The following is a 12,021-nucleotide window of genomic DNA, read 5'->3' as shown; positions in this document are numbered from 1 at the left end:
TTGAGGTTACCATTACTGGGCAGGGGAGGCTTGAGGTTACCATTACTGGGCAGGGGAGGCTTGAGGTTACCATTACTGGGCAGGGGAGGCTTGAGGTTACCATTACTGGGCAGGGGAGGCTTGAGGTTACCATTACTGGGCAGGGGAGGCTTGAGGTTACCATTACTGGGCAGGGGAGGCTTGAGGTTACCATTACTGGGCAGGTGAGGCTTGAGGTTACCATTACTGTCTGCTTATTCAGGTGAATACACTCCCAATGCTGAGACCAAGGTCTGTTTTCCAGCCCACACATCACCAACAGGGCCAGGTTAAGAAGTCATACAGTCCCACCCCACCCCATTTTCTGTAAACAAATCTGTGCACCATGATGCAACTCTTTGCGTGGTCAATTTACTGTTGAAGAAAGCACCACTTCATAATAAAGCCATAATTGCATTTGCGATGTGCCATAGGATACAGTGGTGTTTTTAGGATTTCCACACATGGGGAACATTTGTTAGCAGGGTCCGGATTTTTTTTATTTTTCCTTTAAAAAAATACATTTCATGAAATTCTACATCATTCACATGATAGAAGATATTAGCTGAATCTATTTTAATACACTAATGACCGAAATGAGTGGCTACTCTGACAAACTGAGATCAATCTGGTCTTGAATTCAAACAAACAATAGCCAGGCCAATGAAGAGACACACAGGTTGTACAATATTAGGAGGTCATAGATCGATAGATAGATAGACATGGCTGCTCGGCTTCTAGCTCCTAAGCAACTTTGCAGTATTTTGTTTTTTTTGTGTGTTATTTCTTACATTATTAGCCCAGAATTTATTTTTGTGTTATTACATACAGCCAAAAAAATAGGTATTCGGAGTGGACTTCTAGTCCGACTCAGGAGGCATGCACACCATCCACCGCTTCTGAGTACATTACTGGCTAATGTTCAGTCTCTGGACAATAAAGTAGACGAGCTCAGAGCGAAGATCTCCTTCCAGAGAGACATCAGGGGACTGTAACATACTCTGTTTCACGGAATCATGGCTCTCTCTCGGGATATACTGTCCCCGTCCATGCAGCCAGCTGGGTTCTCAGTACATCGCGCAGACAGGAATAAATAACTCTCCGGGAAGAAGAAGGGTGGTGGTGTATGTTTCATGATTAACTACTCATGGTGTGATTGTGATAACATACAGAAACTCAAGTCCTTTAGTTCACCCGACCTAGACTACCTCACAATCAAATGCGGACCGTATTACCTCCCAACTTTTCATTTAGAACATTTTCTACTAACAAAACTCCACTTTAACATGATGGGGTATTGGGTGTAGTAGGCCATTGACACAACATCTCGATTTAATCCATTTTAAATTCAGGCAACAACAAAATGTGTAACAACTAAATGTGGAAAAAGTCAAGGGGTGTGAATACTTTCCGAAGGCACTGTATCAAAAACTTCAAAAGAGGGCCAGCCTACTTTCTGATACAGAATCAAATCAAATTGTATTCGTCACATGCGCCAAATACAACAGGTGTAGACCTTACCGTGAAATGCTTACTTACAAGCCCTTAACCAACAATGCAGTTAAGAAAATATGTATTAAATAAACTAAAGTAACACAATAAAATAACAATAATGAGGCTATATACAGGGGGTACCAGTACCGAGTCAATGTCAATGTGCAGGGGTACAGGTTAGTCGAGGTAGTTTGTACATGTAGGTAGGGGTAAAGTGACTATGCATAGATAATAAACAGCGAGTAGGGGGGGGGGTTGTCAAAGCAAATAGTCCGGGTGGCCATTTGATTAATTGTTCAGCAGTTTTATGGCTTGGCGGTAGAAGCTGTTAAGGAGCCTTTTGGACCTAGACTTGGCGCTCTGGTACCGCTTGCGGTGCCGTAGCAGAGAGAACAGTCTATGACTTCGGTGACTGGAGTCTTTGACCATTTTTTGGTCCTCTGACATTGCCTAGTATAGGAGGTGTTGTGCACAAGATAATCCATCCACATGACAGGTGGCATATCAAAACGCTGATTAAACAGCATAATCATTACACAGGTGCACCTTGTGCTGGGGACAATAAAAAGGCCACTAAATAGTGTGGTTTTGTCACACAACACAATGCCACATATGTCTCAAGTTTTGAGGGAGCGTGCAATTGGCATGCTGACTGCAGGAATGTCCACCAGAGCTGTTGCCAGAGAATTGAATGTTCATTTCTCTACTATAAGCCGCCTTCAACGCCGTTTTAGAGAATTTGGCAGTACATACACCCGGCCTCACAACCACAGATCACGTGTAACCACGCCAGCCCAGGACCTCCATATCCGGCTTCTTCACCTGCGGGATCATCTGAGACCAGCCACCCGGACAGCTGATGAAACTGTGGTTTTGCACAACCAAAGAATTTCTGCACAAACTGTCAGAAACCGTCTCAGGGAAGCTCATCTTGACCTGACTGCAGTTTGCCGTTGTAACCGACTTCAGTGGGCATATGCTCACATTCGATGGCCACCGGCACGCTGGAGAAGTGTGCTCTTCACGGATTAATCCCGGTTTCAACTGTACCGGGCTGATGGCAGACAGCTTGTATGGCATCGTGTGGGCGAGCGGTTTGCTGATGTCAATGCTGTGAACAGAATGCCCCATGGTGGCGGTGGGGTTATGGTATGGGCAGGCATAAACTAAACTACGGACAACGAACACAATTGCATTTTATCGATGGCAATTTGAATGCACAGAGATACCATGACGAGATCCTGAGGCCCATTGTCGTGCCATTCATCCGCCGCCATCGCCTCATGTTTCAGCATGATAATGCACGGCCCCATGTCGCAAGAATCTGTACACAATTCCTGGAAGCTGAAAATGTCCCAGTTCTTCCATGGCCTGCATACTCACCAGACATGTCACCCATTGAGCATGTTTGGGATGCTCTGGATCGACATGTACGACAGCATGTTCCAGTTCCCGCCAATATCCAGCAACTTCACACAGCCATTGAAGGGTAGCGGGACAACATTCCACAGGCCACAATCAACAGCCTAATCAAATCTATGCAAAGGACATGTGTCACACTGCATGAGGAAAATGGTGGTCACACCAGATACTGAATGGTTTTCTGATCCATGCTCCTACCTTTTTTTTTTTTAAGGTATCTGTGACCAACAGATGTACATCTGTATACCCAGTCATGTGGAAGCCATAGATTCCGGCCTAATTTATTTATTTCAATTGACTGATTTCCTTAAATGAACTGTAACTCGGTATAATCTTTGAAATTGTTGCATTTTATACTTTTGTTCAGTGTATAGAGACGATATCGCCATAGCCTATAAATCGATATTGACCGAATTATTTGTTTTCTGCTATTTAATGAAAAAGTACCTATTCCTTTAAAAGAAGCCCATTTTAAATTGTTAACTTCTTAAACCCTTAACATGCTTTTTGAAGGAAAGCCCATCATCAATCCAGATGTCCAGATATGTACTGTATAGGTGGGGAAACAATCAATGAGGGCACTATCCAATGTACATAAATCATCAGATACATTTTTATGCGATTTCGACACCATCTACACAGAAACAAGACCTACTAAAAGTGTTCACAAAACAACTTTGGGATCAGAAACGTGTCTCCTCAAGTCTTCCAGTTATTGAAGTTCATACAACAAGACTAAGTCTGGACAACATGAGGTGTCTGGCTGTGTGGAGACCGCGAGACCTGGAGGCTAGCAGGGCAGGGAGGAAATCCTAGTGGCGCCAGCTATCTACAACCATAGAATGACATATTACAACTCACTCTACAGACCGGCCTGGGATGGGGCTGAGCTGAGGAGGAGGATGGGGTTAGAATGACTGAACCCAGGGGGAGATCCAAGGTCTTAGTAAGCATTAATAGCAAATATCAGACTGTACTCTCTCTGTGTGTGTGTGTGTGTGTGTGTGTGTGTGTGTGGATATAGAGGAGTGGATATAGAGGTGTGTGGATATAGAGGAGTGTGGATATAGAGGAGTGGATATAGAGGAGTGGATATAGAGGAGTGTGGATATAGTGGAGTTTGGATATAGAGGTGTGTGGATATAGAGGAGTGTGGATATAGAGGAGTGTGGATATAGAGGCGTGTGGATATAGAGGCGTGTGGATATAGAGGAGTGTGGATATAGAGGTGTGGATATAGAGGTGTGTGGATATAGAGGAGTGTGGATATAGAGGAGTGTGGATATAGAGGAGTGTGGATATAGAGGAGTGTGGATATAGAGGAGTGGATATAGAGGAGTGGATATAGAGGAGTGGATATAGAGGAGTGTGGATATAGAGGAGTGTGGATATAGAGGAGTGGATATAGAGGAGTGTGGATATAGAGGAGTGTGGATATAGAGGAGTGGATATAGAGGTGTGTGGATATAGAGGAGTGTGGATATAGAGGAGTGTGGATATAGAGGAGTGTGGATATAGAGGAGTGGATATAGAGGTGTGTGGATATAGAGGTGTGTGGATATAGAGGAGTGGATATAGAGGTGTGGATATAGAGGAGTGGATATATAGAGGAGTGGATATAGAGGAGTGGATATAGAGGTGTGTGATATAGAGGTGTGTGGATATAGAGGAGTGTGGATATAGAGGTGTGGATATATAGAGGAGTGGATATAGAGGAGTGGATATAGAGGTGTGTGGATATAGAGGTGTGTGGATATAGAGGTGTGTGGATATAGAGGTGTGTGGATATAGAGGTGTGTGGATATAGAGGTGTGGATATAGAGGTGTGTGGATATAGAGGTGTGTGGATATAGAGGTGTGTGGATATAGAGGTGTGGATATAGAGGAGTGGATATAGAGGAGTGGGGATATAGAGGTGTGGATATATAGAGGAGTGGATATAGAGGAGTGTGGATATAGAGGAGTGTGGATATAGAGGTGTGTGGATATAGAGGTGTGTGGATATAGAGGAGTGGATATAGAGGAGTGTGGATATAGAGGTGTGTGGATATAGAGGAGTGTGGATATAGAGGTGTGGATATAGAGGAGTGGATATATAGAGGAGTGGATATAGAGGTGTGTGGATATAGAGGTGTGTGGATATAGAGGTGTGGATATAGAGGTGTGTGGATATAGAGGTGTGTGGATATAGAGGTGTGGATATAGAGGAGTGGATATAGAGGGGTGGGGATATAGAGGTGTGGATATATAGAGGAGTGGATATAGAGGAGTGTGGATATAGAGGAGTGTGGATAGAGGAGTGGATATAGAGGAGTGTGGATATAGAGGTGTGTGGATATAGAGGTGTGGATATAGAGGAGTTTGGATATAGAGGAGTGTGGATATAGAGGAGTGTGGATATAGAGGTGTGTGGATATAGAGGAGTGTGGATATAGAGGAGTGGATATAGAGGAGTGGATATAGAGGAGTGTGGATATAGAGGAGTGTGGATATAGAGGTGTGTGGATATAGAGGTGTGTGGATATAGAGGAGTGTGGATAGAGAGGAGTGGATATAGAGGAGTGTGGATATAGAGGTGTGTGGATATAGAGGAGTGTGGATATAGAGGAGTGTGGATATAGAGGTGTGTGGATATAGAGGAGTGTGGATATAGAGGTGTGTGGATATAGAGGTGTGTGGATATAGAGGTGTGTGGATATAGAAGAGTGTGGATATAGAGGTGTGTGGATATAGAGGTGTGTGGATATAGAGGAGTGTGGATATAGAGGAGTGTGGATATAGAGGAGTGTGGATAGAGAGGTGTGTGGATATAGAGGTGTGTGGATATAGAGGTGTGTGGATATAGAGGAGTGTGGATATAGAGGAGTGTGGATATAGAGGAGTGTGGATATAGAGGTGTGGATATAGAGGTGTGTGGATATAGAGGAGTGTGGATATAGAGGTGTGTGGATATAGAGGAGTGTGGATATAGAGGAGTGTGGATATAGAGGTGTGTGGATATAGAGGAGTGGATATAGAGGAGTGTGGATATAGAGGTGTGTGGATATAGAGGTATGTGGATATAACGCTTGGCCGATTCTCTTCCTGTCCTGCCAAAACCACACGGTCAGTCGGCTCAATGTAAATGAGGAAATTGCTGTTTGAATTGAAACCTTAGTAGCTTCGAACTTCATTTCCCCTTGTTAGAGCCGATTTGGGCATATTTTGTATAAAAGACTGAACATACTGAGCTCCATGTACATTTGTGTAAATATATTAAATATTAATGTATATGATGAAATATTAGGTACGTACCTTTATGATTTATTTACCGGATTGAGATATATTCATTTGTTATTAGTGTAACTCAGTTTTTGGCCCCCCCTCTTGCCCATTCATTGTACTGTGTTAGTATAAAGGCAGGAAGTTGGGCCTTCGGGGGGAGGAGTCCTTGCTAGATGCGGGAGCGGTATAGTTTTTTGACCATATAGACATACAGAAATACAGACAGACAGGTCATATTATATTATGTATTTGCATTTCAAGTAATCTCTGCTTTAAGTTGATTGGAGAATACCTTTTTGTTAGATAAGAAGAATAAACATTTTTGTTGCACTATATCCCTGGATCTCATTGAATGTTTGGCCGTTTGGAAACGTTGAGTGTGGACTGTATGCGTCCGAAACAACCCCGCTTCAGGCTAGGGCAGTGGCTATGGTAAAGAGGAAAGGAAGCCACTACACCCCTTTCAGACCGTTACTTCTGCATTACAATGAGATACAGACAGAAGACAAAAGAGCCTTTAAAATACAAAGTCACTTCATTTCCATCTTCTTTGTCTCTCAGGTCTTTAGAAAAGCGGACAGGCTCAGGCCAAAATAGACAGCTCCACATTGTGTTCCCCAGCTTGCCTGTATTCAAACTGACAACACAGCACGTGCTGGGTTGTGTTGTCCTCCGTAGCTCAGTTGATCGAGTATGGCGCTTGCAATGGCAGGATAGTGGGTTCGATTCCCGGGAAGACCCATATGTAAAATGTACGCACGGATGACTGTAAGTCGGATAAAAGCATCTGCTAAACATATTAACTGCAAGATAATAAAACTACACAGAGGACAAGAGAAAAAAAAAAAGAATAAAAATGGTTTAAGTGAAGAAGAGAGTGATTGGGGACAAGCGAGTTAACAATGGAACTCTGAATAAGGAGAACAGGGAGTCTAAAATCCCATCTCCACTTCCGGATAGGAACATCAAACCGGACTCTTACTGCCCCCGCTGGATGACAGGAGAATTACAACCAAACAGTGATCAACATCCCTGCTGGATGACAGGAGAATTACAACCAAACTGTTATCAACTATGTAGCTTGAGATACATAGCTACTGAGGAGCGATGGGGTGAGGTTGTGTTTCTCTAAGCAGGAGGTAAGCTTGGCTTCTACTTTATATGGCGTTGAGTAAAGCTTAAACCATGTATTTAGATTGTAGTTAGGTATTGTAGGTAGTTATTGTATTCGTCTGAGCCCGGTGAAGCATGAGGCTAGCTAACTAACCCACTACCTGGACCATTAAAGCTAGCTAGCTAGCGGGTAGCAACACCGCAGCCACTGCTAGCTGGCCAACTATACCAGCTAGCAGTACTGTAGCAATTAAACATATTTCAACGGAACGATTTGATTAGTGTAAAGTCAGCTAGCTACATAGTTGTCTTGGTAGCAAAATACAAAGGTGTAGTATAGAGAAACTATCGAGGTTAGCTAGCCAGCTACATTTTCAAACATTCAACACCGCAGCCACTGCTAGCTAGCCAACATTACCAGCTAGCAGTACTGTATCATTTTAGTCAATGAGAATTTTGCAACGCAAGCTTCACTTTCTGAACATTTGAGATGTGTAGTACACTTGTGTAGCTAGCATGACTGACTTTGTGCTAGCTAGCCAACGTTTAATTACTTCTGCGTTATGAAAGGAACTAGAAACGGACATGAATGATCCATTGGTAGTTTGTTGTAACCAAGTATTGCTGCTAAACCGTGTCTTATTGGATGCTAGCATGCTAGTTAGCTATGGTGTCATAGGATATGGTGCCCTGGGCGGTTTTCACAGAAGAATACTGTACCAAGTTAGCTAGCTGAATAAACTAAGTTAGTCTATTCCTGGAAACATTGAACTACTGTAGATTACAGCAATTATCATTTCTAAAGTGGAAGTTGAAAGAGTTATATTTGAGTGTTTCAGTGAAAGGTTAGTGAGGGAGGCCTCGTTTCCCCAGATGTTTAGTTAATTTCATTCCGATCTCCTTTGCATTAGTGTAGCCTTTTCTGTAGCCTGTCAACTATGTGTCTGTCTATCCCTGTTCTCTCCTCTCCGCACAGGCTATACAAACGCCTCACACCGCGTGGCTGCTGCCTCTCTAACCTGGTGGTCCCTGCACGCACGACCCACGTGGAGTTCCAGGTCTCCGGCAGCCTCTGGACCTGCCGTTCTGTGGCCAACAAGGCAGAGTTCATCTCAGCCTATGCTACCCTCCAGTCCCTCGACTTCTTGGCGCTGACGGAAACATGGATTACCACAGAAAACACTGCTACTCCTACTGCTCTCTCCTCGTCTGACCATGTGTTCTCGCATACCCCGAGAGCATCTGGTCAGCGGGGCGGTGGCACAGGAATCCTCATCTCTCCCAAGTGGACATTCTCTCTTTCTCCCCTGACCCATCTGTCTATCTCCTCATTTGAATTCCATGCTGTCACAGTCACTAGCCCATTCAAGCTTAACATCCTTATCATTTATCGCCCTCCAGGTTCCCTTGGAGAGTTCATCAATGAGCTTGACGCCTTGATAAGTTCCTTTCCTGAGGATGGCTCACCCCTCACAGTTCTGGGTGACTTTCACCTCCCTACGTCTACCTTTGACTCATTTCTCTCTGCCTCCTTCTTTCCACTCCTCTCCTCTTTTGACCTCACCCTCTCACCGTCTCCCCCTACTCACAAGGCAGGCAATACGCTTGACCTCATCTTTACTAGATAATGTTCTTCTACTAATCTCACTGCAACTCCCCTCCAAGTCTCCGACCACTACTTTGTATCCTTTTCTCTCTCGCTCTCCTCCAACACTACTCACTCTGCCTCTACTCAGATGGTAATGTGTCGTCGCAACCTTCACTCTCTCTCTCTCCCGCTACTCTCTCCTCTTCCATCCTATCATCTCTTCCCTCTGCTCAATCCTTCTCTCTCCAATCTCCTGATTCTGCCTCCTCAACCCTCCTCTCCTCCCTTTCTGCATCTTTTGACTCTCTATGTCCCCTATCCTCCCGGCCGGCTCGGTCCTCCACTCCTGCTCCGTGGCTTGACGACTCATTGCGAGCTCACAGAACAGGACTCCGGGCAGCCGAGTGGAAATGGAGGAAAACTAGACTCCCTGCGGACCTGGCATCTTTTCACTCCCTCCTCTCTACATTTTCTTCATCTGTTTCTGCTGCTAAAGCCACTTTCTACCACTCTAAATTTCAAGCCTCTGCCTCTAACCCTAGGAAGCTCTTTACCACCTTCTCCTCCCTGCTGAATCCTCCTCCTCCTCCCCCTCCCTCTCTGTGGATGACTTCGTCAACCATTTTGAAAAGAAGGTTGATGACATCCGATCCTCATCCTTTCTTTTCTCTCCAAAACTCTTGAGCGTGCCGTCTCTAGCCAACTCTCCTGCTATCTCTCTCAGAATGACCTTCTTGATCCAAATCAGTCAGGTTTCAAGACTGGTCATTCAACTGAGACTGCTCTTCTCTGTGTCACGGAGGCTCTCCGCACTGCTAAAGCTAACTCTCTCTCCTCTGCTCTTATCCTTCTAGACCTATCTGCTGCCTTTGATACTGTGAACCATCAGATCCTCCTCTCCACCCTCTCCGAGTTGGGCATCTCCGGCGCGGCTCACTCTTGGATTGCGTCCTACCTCACAGGTCGCTCCTACCAGGTGGCGTGGCGAGAATCTGTCTCCGCACCACGTGCTCTCACCACTGGTGTCCCCCAGGGCTCAGTTCTAGGCCCTCTCCTATTCTCTCTATACACCAAGTCACTTGGCTCTGTCATATCCTCACATGGTCTCTCCTATCATTGCTACGCAGACGACACACAATTAATCTTCTCCTTTCCCCCTTCTGATAACCAGGTGGCGAATCGCATCTCTGCATGTCTGGCAGACATATCAGTGTGGATGACGGATCACCACCTCAAGCTGAACCTCGGCAAGACGGAGCTGCTCTTCCTCCCGGGGAAGGACTGCCCGTTCCATGATCTCGCCATCACGGTTGACAACTCCGTTGTGTCCTCCTCCCAGAGTGCGAAGAGCCTTGGCGTGACCCTGGACAACACCCTGTCATTCTCCGCTAACATCAAAGCGGTGACCCGATCCTGTAGGTTCATGCTCTACAACATTCGCAGAGTACGACCCTACCTTACACAGGAAGCGGCACAGGTCCTAATCCAGGCACTTGTCATCTCCCGTCTGGATTACTGCAACTCGCTGTTGGCTGGGCTCCCTGCCTGTGCCATTAAACCCCTACAACTCATCCAGAACGCTGCAGCCCTTCTGGTGTTCAACCTTCCCATGTTCTCTCACGTCACCCCGCTCCTCCGCACACTCCACTGGCTTCCAGTTGAAGCCTGCATCTGCTACAAGACCATGGTGCTTGCCTACGGAGCTGTGAGCTGTACGGCACCTCCGTACCTTCAGGCTCTGATCAGTCCCTACACCCAAACGAGGACATTGCGTTCATCCACCTCTGGCCTGCTGGCCCCCCTACCTCTGCGGAAGCACAGTTCCCGCTCAGCCCAGTGAAAACTGTTCGCTGCTCTGGCACCCCAATGGTCCAACAAGCTCCCCCACGACGCCAGGACAGCGGAGTCACTCACCACCTACCGGAGACACTTGAAACCCCACCTCTTTAAGGAATACCTGGGATAGGATGAAAGTAATCCTTCTACCCTCCCCCTACCCCACCTCCCCAAAAAATATATATATTGTAAAGTGGTTGTCCCACTGGCTATCATAAGGTGAATGCACCAATTTGTAAGTCGCTCTGGATAAGAGCGTCTGCTAAATGATGAAAATGTAAATGTATCAAGTTACATTAACCAGGGCTATACTTTCGAACATAAGCAATCGTTTACATTTAAACAGTTTCTTTGGCTTGATGATGCGTATCAGCCAATTAAAATCGTTGATTTACTTGCACGTGACTTAACGCTAAATTGTAGCTGGTGCAATCAGATAAAATGGCACACATTAGCCCTATGCTAGCCTCACCAGGTGACAGTGATTATATCCTGGAACAAGTTCTGCATCAGCCAATTAAAATCGTTGACGTAGTTGGGCATGTTCCAACACTTATTAATGGAAGCGTCCTTAACATACAAACAGTCTAACAGCACATTCGGATCATCAAAGCAACTATCAGGTGTATTTGACTCTCTGAGTAAAGTGCCTAGTCCACGTAACCGTCCCAGATTGTGGCAAGGATTCGATTGTCACACGAGTCGTCCCCCCCCCCCCATTGAAATGTAGATGTACATCTACAGTGAGGGAAAAAAGTATTTGATCCCCTGCTGATTTTGTACGTTTGCCCACTGACAAAGACGTGATCAGTCTATGATTTTAATGGCAGGTTTATTTGAACAGTGAGAGACAGAATAACAACAAAAAAATCCAGAAAAACACATCAAAAATGTTATGAATTGATTTGTATTTTAATGAGGGAAATAAGTATTTGACCCCTCTGCAAAACATGACTTAGTACTTGGTGGTAAAACCCTTGTTGGCAATCACAGAGGTCAGACATTTCTTGTAGTTGGCCACCAGGTTTGCACACATCTCAGGAGGGATTTTGTCCCACTCCTCTTTGCAGATCTTCTCCAAGTCATTAAGGTTTCGAGGCTGACGTTTGGTAAATCGGACCTTCAGCTCCCTCCACAGATTTTCTATGGGATTAAGGTCTGGAGACTGGCTAGGCCACTCCAGGACCTTAATGTGCTTCTTCTTGAGCCACTCCTTTGTTGCCTTGGCCGTGTGTTTTGGGTCATTGTCATGCTGGAATACCCATCCACGACCCATTTTTAATGCC

At 45.3% G+C, this 12,021-nt stretch overlaps 1 protein-coding gene across 1 annotated transcript in view; it reads right to left on the bottom strand.

Moving 5' to 3' along the window:
- The window catches only part of LOC311145278 (vam6/Vps39-like protein), a gene marked incomplete at its 3' end in the record, with an annotated part of 69,539 nt that overhangs the window by 41,771 nt on the left and 15,747 nt on the right, over positions 1-12,021 (bottom strand).

This window comes from Coregonus lavaretus (assembly GCF_964263955.1).
Source record: "Coregonus lavaretus genome assembly, chromosome: 18".
Lineage (NCBI taxonomy): Eukaryota > Metazoa > Chordata > Actinopteri > Salmoniformes > Salmonidae > Coregonus > Coregonus lavaretus.
The sequence above is the reverse complement of the archived record's forward strand: the minus strand, read 5'-3'. Positions and strand labels throughout refer to the sequence as shown.